Below are 12,354 nucleotides of genomic sequence, written 5' to 3' on the forward strand. Positions count from 1 at the left end.
TATATGCCAATTTTCATCAATTGTAGTGGCTAGCAAGTGGTCATCTCTCAGCAACACATGACCAGATGTTTTCAGTGGCTGAGATACGACAAGAACGTGATCTCAAGCGCAACAGATGAAACATTGTATTGAGGTACAACAGGACACCATAGGAAATATCAATTCTTTGATTATTTTGTCAAAAGATTGTGTCATAGATACTCTGTAGGGCTCATCTACCAGCCTCAACACATCAGAGTGCCCTGCTTTCCATATTACCAGACATTCAGTCACTGGTAGCCAGCACCATCAAGCAACTTGCTGGCATTATGCACTCTCCTCAGCGCCTCCACACATGTGATGCTGTACAAAGAAGAGGGACTTGTCTGAAAAGGCGATACAGTACAACTTGTGTGTCCTGAGTTGGTGCTTGGTGGGCACCACTGTCAGTATGCCTCTCTCTCCTGTCATGTCAGTGGAGGAGTGATGATTGTCACTGTGCTAGCAGTCAATGGTACTCCCAACATCATCACAAGATCGCTTTGTGTACTTGTCTTCCTGTAAACAAGCCCATTTCATGGCTCAAGGTACATGATATGGCTGCAAGTTTGAGAGAATAATATATCTATCCTCTCAAGCACAAGTCCACTGAGATCCTGCACAGTATAGAGTATGGTCTTTCTGAATCCATCAATTCCATATTTGCATGATAGTCATGAGATCTTGGCCAACAAGAGCAGGAACACCACAGAATGGTGAATCCCAGATTCAAGAGGGTCATGATCTTGTCATTTTAAAATTCTGATGTGTTCTGGTAAACATTTCTCTTCTTACAGAAGGTATAATGTGATTCTCTCTCAGACAACTAACATTTGGATGTGTTTTATGAATAAAAGGATGCTGCATAATCTTTCCTTATATGCAGAATGTAGGTGACATAAATCCTACCTACTTTGTGCAGTTGAAGTGAAATCCTAACCTTTGGCATGTCCAAGCATGTAGTACATTTCATACCAGTTTAACATTTTTTGCACATCCTCACAGTGTTACAATTTCAGTGGGCAGCACAGAGTGCACATTAATGATTTTAGAAGCTCTGTATGCTGCATGTATGTACATTAACATCAGAAATGTTATTCTGATCGCTACAGCACATACAAATGAGATTGTAGTAAATATTGTGCATACATTTATTAACTAATTTGCTAAGTGTTGGACCAATTTGCTTTTAATGTAAAAGAAAAAATATATAAAAGTTATATACTGCATGGCTGTCAGTGAATGTCTGTCAGAATTGAAACTTTAGAGGAAAACAATCCATCTAAATGGATAGAATTTTGGTTGGTGTGTGGGTTGAAACTGCTGTCAACTGTAGTATGGAGCAATGGTGAACTGCATAATATATATGCTACATACTAAGGACATAGATGATAAAATGCTTATTGTCATTCCTTATGTAGTTAAAGGATTAATTGTGGCTACAGATCAATAGGATACTGAAAGTTAATAAAATAGTTGAAAGATAATTTCAAAATAAAACTGGAACCAGTGTCAAACAGCTTGTGTTTGGGAAATTAATATTTTAATCATGTGTAACGAAACTAATTTAGAAAGCATATGCAATGAACTTATTGGAAAATTTCAGTTTTTATGAATGCAAACCTGCTTTGACATCTGTGGTAAAGTAACCACAGACTTTGAAAATGAAAAGTTGCAAGTACTAAGAAAAGTAATCTCCCTTATTGATAAAAAAAAAAAAAGCAATTATGTATATAATACCTATGTATGTATGTATATAATACCTACCTTTCACATCTGTGCAGATTTCTCACATATCACTTCATTTTAGATCAGCATCATATGCAAAATGTCTGAAATTACTATTAAATTGTCTGTCAGTTCATTAACCCTCCAACAGTCGCACATGTATATGTGAGATACATGACCTACTTTTTCTCTAATATTACCACAATGAACAGTGGTAACGGTTTGCTGGCCCACGACATCTTGTGTCATACCTTTCTTATTGCTTCACAAGAATTTCAGTCTTATCCCGATACTGACAAGGTCATAAATGAGTCAGGTGTGGGAACGTGTACTGCCTGTATCTCTCAGATACAGTGCGACTACTCGGGTAACGCTTTGTCGCTGCTAATGACTGCAGCTGTTGCATTGTTTGCAGCATACACAAGTTGGCAGTTGCGTTGTTGTCTTCTAAATGAAGCAACGTTTCGTTGTAGCTACATGTACTCTCTTTCAAAATGAGTAAACGATATGATCTAGAAAATCCTAAGGATTTGGAAGAAGTACATCACCTTCTTCTTGACGATGAGGTATCCATTGAAGATGAAGATGATCTTGCAGAAACTGATTCAGAAACCGAAGATATACTCGAAACACGATCTGTAGACTCAGACACAGATCATGAATTTGATGAAGAGGAAAATAATGAAGTGCAGGAAACTGATGAACATTACTATTTTGATGAGAAGAAAAGACAATAAATATGCTTTCAGATGTAATAATAACAATATCTAATAATGGTGTAAAGTACTTATTTTTTTATTTTAGGTAAGGATGGAACTAAATGGAGGAAAGTGCCTTGGAAAGCAACACAGACATGGCCTCATAATATACAAACCGAACTGCCTGGGGTAGTTGGAGACGCAAAGAAAATGGTAACTGAAATTGACTGCTGGAGCCTATTCATCAGTAATGATATCCTAGATCTAATTGTGGTCAACACTAACAGGCATATAGCTGATCTAAAAGGAAACTTTGCTCACAAGAGTGACTGCAAGGACACAGACGCAATCGAAATAAAAGCCTTTCTTAGCTTGATATACCTTGCTGGTGTGTTCCGTGGTGGGCGACAGAATGTTCACGACTTCTGGACAGCAAATGACCTTGGTCTGAATATTTCTAGAATGACCATGTCCGAAAAACATTTCCTGTTCCTAATAAGATGTGTTCGTTTTGATGATGGAGCCACAAGACAACAACGGCGCAAGACAGACAAATTACCAGCTGTGAGGGAAATGTTCACCATGTATTTGAATAACTGCAAGACACATTACTCCCTTGGTCAGAACGTCACAGTTGATGAGCAGCTACCAGCATTTCGAGACCGGTGTGGATTTCGCCAGTTCATACCATCCAAACCATCTAAATATGGCATCAAAATTTTCTGCCTATGTGATGCCAAGCTTTGTTATACTTACAACATGGAAATATATTGTGGATTACAACCAGAAGGATCCTTTCAGAATAACAACTCCGCCAAAGAAGTAGTTCTGAGACTTGCTGAACCAATATATGGGACGGGTAGAAACATTACAGCAGATAACTGGTTCACTAGTTTGGTGTTAGTAAAAGTACTGCATAAAAGGAGACTGTCATTTGTAGGCACAATTAGAAAAAAACAAGAAGGAACTGCCATCGAATTTCACAGCACCAAAAAGTAGACAGCAATATAATAGATTATTTTGGCTACAGCAAGAATGAAACCCTTGTGTCGTATGTCCCGAAAAAAGGGAAAACTGTAGTCCTCCTTTCGAGTATGCATGTATCATCAAGTGAGATTTCGGAAGGTTTAGAAAAAAAACCAGCAATTATTCTACACTATAATGACACCAAATCTGGAGTTGGTGTAGTTGACAAACTCTGTGCAACCTACAATGTAGCTAGGTCAACAAGAAGATGGCCTATGGTGATTTTTTTCCACCTGTTGAACATTGCAGGCATCGACTCAAGAGTAATTTTCTTGGGCAACAAGAATAAATACTCAAATCGGCGCAAGTACCTCAAAACTTTGGCTCTGACTCTACTGCAAGATCATCTCAAAAGAAGAGCTCTTATTATGACCCTACCTGATGATATAAAGTCAATGCTGGTAAAGTACAAACCTAAAGGAAAAGAGCAAGAAAACGCTGAACAATCCTTGGAATCAGAAAACAAGAAAAGAAAAAGGTGCCAGTCATTCTACAGGGAGACAAAAAAGACTTGTCTCTGCAAGTAAACATGTGAAAAATGCGGTACACATCTTTGTTTGCAAAAGCACGCAAAAATAATTTGTGAACAATGTCTTTCCGTAGAGGGCAATCAGTAAAAAGAGATATGCTTTGATTAGTTCAATAATTTATTTGTATCTATAATAAAATCAATTTTTAAAAGAATTTCATGTACTTCTCTATTATAAAATGTCAAATATTTCTGTTAATTTGAAAGTGTAATGAGCCTAATGTTCACTTCTGTATTTGTAAAATCTGTAACAATAAAGGTAACTGCAATTTAAAACAAAAACAAAAGAAAAAGAACCTGTAAACAAACAAAAAACCACAAAAATCATCCATGTATCCTCGAGATACATCGCAACTAGTGGCGTCATGAAAGTTGACGCGCCTGCTGGAGGGTTAATGTACAACATCTACAGCAAGGGCCCCGATAAACCTCCCAAGGCATTCCTGAACATATTTGTACTTTTGTCAATGACTCCAAAATAACATGGAGCATGCACACTCGTGAAATAGTCATATGGGAAAATCCCCACTTCATCGCTGCCTCAAAGATGCTGTGTCCCATTGCTCATATGCCAACTATAACACCATGTTCAAACTCACTTAAATCTTGATAATCTGCCATTATAGCAACAGTAACCAATCTAATAATTGCACCAGACACTTGTTGGCTTATATAGGTGCTGCCGACTGCAGTGCCATATTCTGCCTGCTAACATATTTCTGTATTTGAATATGCATGCCTTTACCAGTTTCTTTTCCACTTCAGTGTAAGTAGCAATGTTCACTTTCATATAACTGTTAACTGGAAGAAGAAGGTTAGTGGATTTGTAGTGACATGTCAGCAACACAGATTGATAGTTGAAGAATTGATGTGAGTGCATGGAGTTGAGAGATGGTCTGCAAGACTGTATTTTAGATTATGCTTAGATTTTATAGTGATTGGTGTTCGTTACTGATCTCTTGTATAAAAGTTAAAGTAAAGTATCTTGCATCATTACCGTTTACCAGCACTCCTTCACACTTACTGGAGACATAGTTACCCCAGCTTGTACATCTGGACATCACTGGACCAGTGCCTTACTCCATTGGGTACAAGTACTTGTTGGTGATAATAGACCGCTCTGCCTGTTGGCCAGAAGCTACAACAATTATCGATATTTCAACAGAGACTGTGGCTAAGGATTTTGTTTGCTGATTGTAGCCTTCAATTTGATTGCTTAATTTTTACAGAACTCAAAAAACTACATGGAATCTCACATCCCAAGACTATGAGCTACCACCCCTTGAGTAATGGAATGGTGGAACAGCTGTATAGAACACTGAAAGGAGCACTCAAGTGCCACAACAGTACCCGGAGTGATGCATTTTCTGTCACATTACTCAGCTAGAGAACAACTATTAAAACAAACATCAGTCTGGCCCTGAGCCAACTAGTTGATGTGCAGCAAATACATGTTCCAGCAGAGCTCACAGAAAGCCAGGAGGTTACAACTCCCCCTGGCGCACATACTACAAGTGTTCACACAGACACTGCAGCACACAAGGCAGTGACTCATTCTGACAACACCAGCCTGTCATGGCACCAAACAAACATTTTTTCTTAAGGACCTCCAAAACTGATCACACAAGAGTTTATGCGTCAATGCCATCAAGCCACCATTATGTTCCCGTACTTGGGGCCATATTCAATTATTACAATGTGGCTTTTACACCACTGTAATACTGTAAGATGGCAAGGCCGAGGGAGTGAAGTCTGCTTACATCATAGAAAAAGTCTTCAGAGACAACAAAGACAGCTTTTCCAAGGTAAACCCCATCAGGCAAACAGTCCTCAGAGGAGAATACCACCACAACTTCACCAAATCAACCTATCAATGATACAGTTCCACTAGCAACTCTTTCAAGATGCAACTCTTAGACATTCGAAGATCAATCTGCATCAGGTTTTATCACTCAAGCAGGATAGAAGATACACCCAAAATTCTCATCTTCATCTGTTCCTGGCACCCCCAAATTGTGCAATCAAACTCTTCAATTACCAATAAATAGTTGTTACTCCACTTTCACAGAGACTCATGACTCATCGGGTAATGACACTGCAATGCAGAAATGGTATACTATGCACTACCGTGGGCAACATCACTCAGTCAGTCGTTCAGCAATCCACTCTCAAAAGATGGGGGCTATTATGGCAACTTATTGGTGACACAGATCGACAGTTGAGGAATCGATGCGAGTGCATGGAATTGAGAGACGATTTGCAAGACTTTTTATTCTAGATTATTCTTAGTTCTTCTAGTGACTGATGTTTGTCACTGATTTCTTGTATGAAAGTTAAAATAAAGTATCTTGTGCCATTACCATTTATCAGCACTTCTTGCTTCAGAGTAAAATGAGTAACTGCAAATTAACCAGAAACAAGAGCAAAAACATACAAAATAGTAAGGATATGGAATGCAGTGAAACTGAAAGGGAGCTGCCAGTGTGGTCAGTTGTGAAATCTGAGCTAGGTGTTAAAGGTATTAGCTTGATAGAAAGACAAGTGATGAAATAGGGAACTCACGCTGAAATAGGAAATCGTGAAGAGAAAGCACTACTTGATTAAGGGGCAGAATTTATGGGATATCAGAAAATTTACATAAATAAATTAGGCAAAATAAGAATTATATTGAAATGCTTGTGACAGGAGATAAGATTAGAGTGGTTATTGGTAGACACAGTAAGTTGGTAAGATATCAGACTTTACTGACATTTGAAATGGAGCACGTAACATTTGAACATGGTTGCTAAATAATACCCCAGTTAAATGATAAATTCACCTTGGGCACTGGTTACACTAAGTTAGTGCAGCTCTTTAATGGAAAGAGAAAACATTATATGTCAAACAATGGAAGTGCCAGATTGGAATATCAACAATGTACTTACTGTAAAGACAACACATTACGTTGCAAACAGGCACAACTAAAAGATACTTACACACTAGCTTTTGAACAAAGCCTATGTCAGAAAAAGAAATACAAACACATTCATTCATGCAAGCAAGCACATCTCATGCACTTGTGACTGCCATCTTTGGCAACTTGTTTCAAGCTGCTGCTGATAGTAGTCACATGTGCGTGAGGTGTGCTTGCATGTGTGAATGAATGTGTGTGTGTGTTTCTTTTTCTGATGAAGTCTGTGGCTCAAAGCTAATGTGTAAGTATCTTTTAGTTGTCTTTTAGTTGTGCCTGTATACAGCTTAATGTATGGTCTTTATAGCAAGTAGCAATCTAGCTTTTCCAAAACATTATATGTTACAGACAAGAAAGGGAACATAATCCAAACAAAGTTTATGGATGAGGAAAAGGCAGATGACTGTGAAAAAACAAACAGACTGGCATTAGTGAACAAAGAAATTTATACAATATAACTAGAAGTTGAGTAAAAGGGTTTAATGAGTATAATTGAGGGAAAGATATCTGAAACCATAGGACTGAATGATAAACACAAGCATGAGCTAAAATGTTTGTCATGATAATATACAATGTGTTCAGTGCTATACCAAGTCTGCCTGCTTAGCTGGGTGGTAACGTGCTTGCCTCCCATGCATTGGGCCTGGGTTCAATTCCTGGCCAGGTTGGAGATTTCCTCCACTCCTGGACAGGATGTTGTGTTGTCCTCACCATCATTTCATCCTCATCATTGGCCGCAAGTCACCCAATGTGGTGTTGACCGAAATAAGACTTGCACTTGGTGACCGAACCTACAAGGGACATCCCGGCCAACAATGCCATATGATCATTTCATTTCATTTTTTCGGTGCTTAACGTGAAGTGTGAAGAATTCTGAACGTGTACCAAAATTGAAACCCCATGAACCACTCTTTAAAAACCACATGATGTATCAATTGCATAGAGTCCAGCCATTGAAAAAGAGTTGCAATAGACGGAAAGCAATGTTATAATTCAGCGTAGTAGTTATCAAAATCATTCTTTGATAATTGTAACAAAATGTAGGTCTCCTACTCGCTTTAGACTCTAGGCTTGTGTACAAATTCACATACAGAGAAAATGACCATTCTGAGAACATAAATTAGTTATTACATATGATACTGCAGTGCCTGTGTTGTTCCAAATTATGATACAATGTTCCTTTGGACATGGAAGGAACAACTACTGTAAGGACTACAACTGCTATGAAATACATGAAATGTATTTACATCTGGCTGGTGTGGCCGAGCGGTTCTAGACACTTCAGTCTGGAACCGCATGACCGCTACGGTCGCAGGTTCAAATCCTGCCTCGGGCATGGATGTGTGTGACGTCCTTAGTTAGCTAGGTTTAAGTAGTTCTAAGTTCTAGGGGACTGATGACTTCAGATGTTAAGTCCCTTAGTGCTCAGAGCCATTTGAACCATTTTGTACTTACAGTTGCAAATATGGACAACCGTCAGCTGTATAATGGAATGACGACAATGAAAATTTGTGACGGACCTGGACGCAAATCAGGATTTCCCACTTATCACAAGTGGTCACCTTACCATTAGGTTATCTGAGCAAGATTCACAGCCAGACCCAAACTTCCCTATGCTGTCAACCATGTGTCTACAACATATAATCATACATCCATCACATATATTCCCATATGGGGGAAACATATTGCAGTGCCTGTGATATTCCAAATTATAATGTAAGTTCCTTTGGACTTGCCTGCACAGGCACTGTGAGAAGTACAGCCATTATGAAATACATGAAATGTATTCGCAATTGTGAATATGGACAATGACAATCATTGGCTGTATAATGAAATGATGGCAATGAAAATTTGTGCCGTATCGTGACTCGAACCCGGATTCTCCACCTATCGCGAGCAGGAAATCCAGGTTCGGGTCCTCAAGCCAGCACAAATTTTTGTAGTCATCATTCCATTACATCACTGACGGTAGTCCATATTTGCAACTGGAAATACATTTCATGTATTTATTATGTAAGTTTGAGTGTATTAAATCCATGACAAGCTTGGATTTAATCTCTGAATTTCTGAAGTTCTACTTGCTCCAAAATCTTACTGACTTTGTTGAATATGTTAGATGATACAAAATTACATTCAAGAAAGTTGCCAGGGCAGTAAAGCAAATGGTAAATACACTCCTGGAAATTGAAATAAGAACACCGTGAATTCATTGTCCCAGGAAGGGGAAACTTTATTGACACATTCCTGGGGTCAGATACATCACATGATCACACTGACAGAACCACAGGCACATAGACACAGGCAACAGAGCATGCACAATGTCGGCACTAGTACACTGTATATCCACCTTTCGCAGCAATGCAGGCTGTTATTCTCCCATGGAGACGATCGTAGAGATGCTGGATGTAGTCCTATGGAACAGCTTGCCATGCCATTTCCACCTGGCGCCTCAGTTGGACTAGCGTTCGTGCTGGACGTGCAGACCGCGTGAGACGACGCTTCATCCAGTCCCAAACATGCTCAATGGGGGACAGATCTGGAGATCTTGCTGGCCAGGGTAGTTGACTTACACCTTCTAGAGGACGTTGGGTGGCACGGGATACATGCGGACGTGCATTGTCCTGTTGGAACAGCAAGTTCCCTTGCCGGTCTAGGAATGGTAGAACGATGGGTTCCATGACGGTTTGGATGTACCGTGCACTATTCAGTGTCCCCTCGACGATCACCAGTGGTGTACGGCCAGTGTAGGAGATCGCTCCCCACACCATGATGCCGGGTGTTGGCCCTGTGTGCCTCAGTCGTATGCAGTCCTGATTGTGGCACTCACCTGCACGGCGCCAAACACGCATACGACCATCATTGGCACCAAGGCAGAAGCGACTCTCATCGCTGAAGACGACACGTCTCCATTCGTCCCTCCATTCATGCCTGTTGCGACACCACTGGAGGCTGGCTGCACGATGTTGGGGCATGAGCGGAAGACGGCCTAACGGTGTGCGGGACCGTAGCCCAGCTTCATGGAGACGGTTGCGAATGGTTCTCGCCAATACCCCAAGAGCAACAGTGTCCCTAATTTGCTGGGAAGTGGCGGTGCGGTTCCCTACGGCACTGCGTAGGATCCTACGGTCTTGGCGTGCATCCGTGCGTCGCTGCGGTCCGGTCCCAGGTCGACGGGCACGTGCACCTTCCGCCGACCACTGGCGACAACATCGATGTACTGTGGAGACCTCACGCCCCACGTGTTGAGCAATTCGGCGGTACGTCCACCCGGCCTCCCGCATGTCCCCTATACGCCCTCGCTCAAAGTCCGTCAACTGCACATACGGTTCACGTCCACGCTGTCGCGGCATGCTACCAGTGTTAAAGACTGCGATGGAGCTCTGTATGCCAAGGCAAACTGGCTGACACTGACGGCGGCGGTGCACAAATGCTGAGCAGCTAGCGCCATTCGACTGCCAACACTGCGGTTCCTGGTGTGCCCGCTGTGCCGTGCGTGTGATCATTGCTTGTACAGCCCTCTCACAGTGTCTGGAGCAAGTATGGTGGGTCTGACACACCGGTGTCAATATGTTCTTTTTTCCATTTCCAGGAGTGTAATAGTTTAATTTTAAGACATGAGAATAAATCAAAGGCAGTGTGGTCACTTGTGAAATCTTAGCTAGGTGTTAAAGCCTCTAGAAATGAAATTTGTAAAATCTAGCTGCAAGATGAGATTATTGTAAATCTAGCTCAAAATTTCAGAATGCTTCAATGAATTCTTCATTAATGTAGTGAAGTCAGATATCAATGTTGCAAATCATAACAACAAAGTATGTCCCTTTGGACTAGATCTAATGTGTGAATGCCTCACAAAATTTAAAACAGTGTCAGCAATAGAGGTAGAAAATATTACATTAACACTGAAAAACAAAACTTCTTCAGACTGGGTTGGAATACCCACAAAAGTTCGGAAATTTATGTGTAAAATAATTGGACAGCCACTGTCTAAAATGGTAAACCAATCTTTTAAATATGGATGTTTCCCAGAGGTGCTAAAGTATGAAGAAGCAAAGCTACTGTTCAAATAAGAATAAAGAGAGGATATGGAAAATTGTCATCCCATATCTCTTTTTCCAGTCCTGTCAAAAGTATATGAAAAAGTAGCTGCCATCCAGATTCAAAATTTTATTGAAAAATATAGGATTATTTTGAAAAATCACTTTGTCTTTCGGCGTGGGAAAAGCACTATAGATCCAATTAACAAGTTTGTTGACAAGATTAGGACATCATTAGACAATAAAATCATGCACTACTTAGCGATAAACTTGAAAGATATGAAATCAGGGATAGTGTTCTGCACTGGCTTATGTAATACCTGTGCAATAGGAAACAAAGAGTGGTGCAGCAAATGCAGGAAATCGTTCTTCAAAATCTCCCTCAAAGTTCTATCCTGGGACCTCCTTTGTTTCTATTCTACATTAACGATCTACCAATCAATAGAAATGCTCTTGGATGGATAAAAAAATCTACTCACCAAACAGTGGCAGGAGAACAAACACACACAAAAAGGTTTGACTTACGCAAGCTTTCAGAGCCAGTGGCTCCTTCTTCCAGCAGAAGAGTTGAAAAGAAGGAAGAGGTATAAAGAAAAAAATTGGACAGGTTTAGCAAAAGGGGTACAGTTCAGAAAATTCACCCAGAACCCCAGGTCAGGGGAGACTTACTGGATGGGATGAGAATGAAAGACTGATTGTTGGGGACTGTTTTTCCTTCTCATCCTGTCAAGTAAGTCTCCCCCACCCAGGGTTCTGAGTGACTTTTCCAAACCGTACCCCTTTTGCTAAACTTCTCCAGTCCTTTTCCTTCATCCCTCTTACTTCCACTTCAGCTCTTTTGCCGGAAGAAGGAGCCACTGATTCCGAAAGGTTGCATAAGTTAATCCTGATGCTGCTTGGTGAGTAGATTTCTTTTATCTATACAGTTGCACTGAATTGTCAGAAATTTATTACTTTCATTGTAATATAAATGCCCAATGGTTTTATTTGCAGATGACACATCTGTATTAATTGAGGAGCTTGAGTCAGAAAACATCCCTGTCTGCATCATCAGTACACAAGGTCATTTAGAAACATGGTTTCAGCTCAATGGATTGACCCTGAACATCCCAAAAACCCATGTGGCCCTGTTCAGAACAAAACAGTCAAAATCCCAGGAAATTAAAATAAATCATAAAAATCAAAGTGTAGAAGAGTTGATTCTTTGAAATTTTTAGGATCAAACCTAGACAAAAATTTAAATTGGAACAAACATGTGGAATATCTAGTAAACAAACTATGTAGTTTTGCACTTTTGGCAAATGCCACAGACATGGACACAAGGAAAATTGCATACCACAGCTCCTTTTGGTCTGTTATAAGGTACGGTAT

At 40.2% G+C, this 12,354-nt stretch overlaps 1 protein-coding gene across 1 annotated transcript in view; it reads right to left on the reverse strand.

Moving 5' to 3' along the window:
* Nucleotides 1-12,354, reverse strand: part of LOC126188348 (dynein regulatory complex subunit 7) — a 413,925-nt gene that overhangs the window by 216,690 nt on the left and 184,881 nt on the right. The window lies entirely within an intron of this gene.

Source organism: Schistocerca cancellata, chromosome 5, assembly GCF_023864275.1.
Source record: "Schistocerca cancellata isolate TAMUIC-IGC-003103 chromosome 5, iqSchCanc2.1, whole genome shotgun sequence".
In the NCBI taxonomy this organism is placed as follows: Eukaryota; Metazoa; Arthropoda; class Insecta; order Orthoptera; family Acrididae; genus Schistocerca; species Schistocerca cancellata.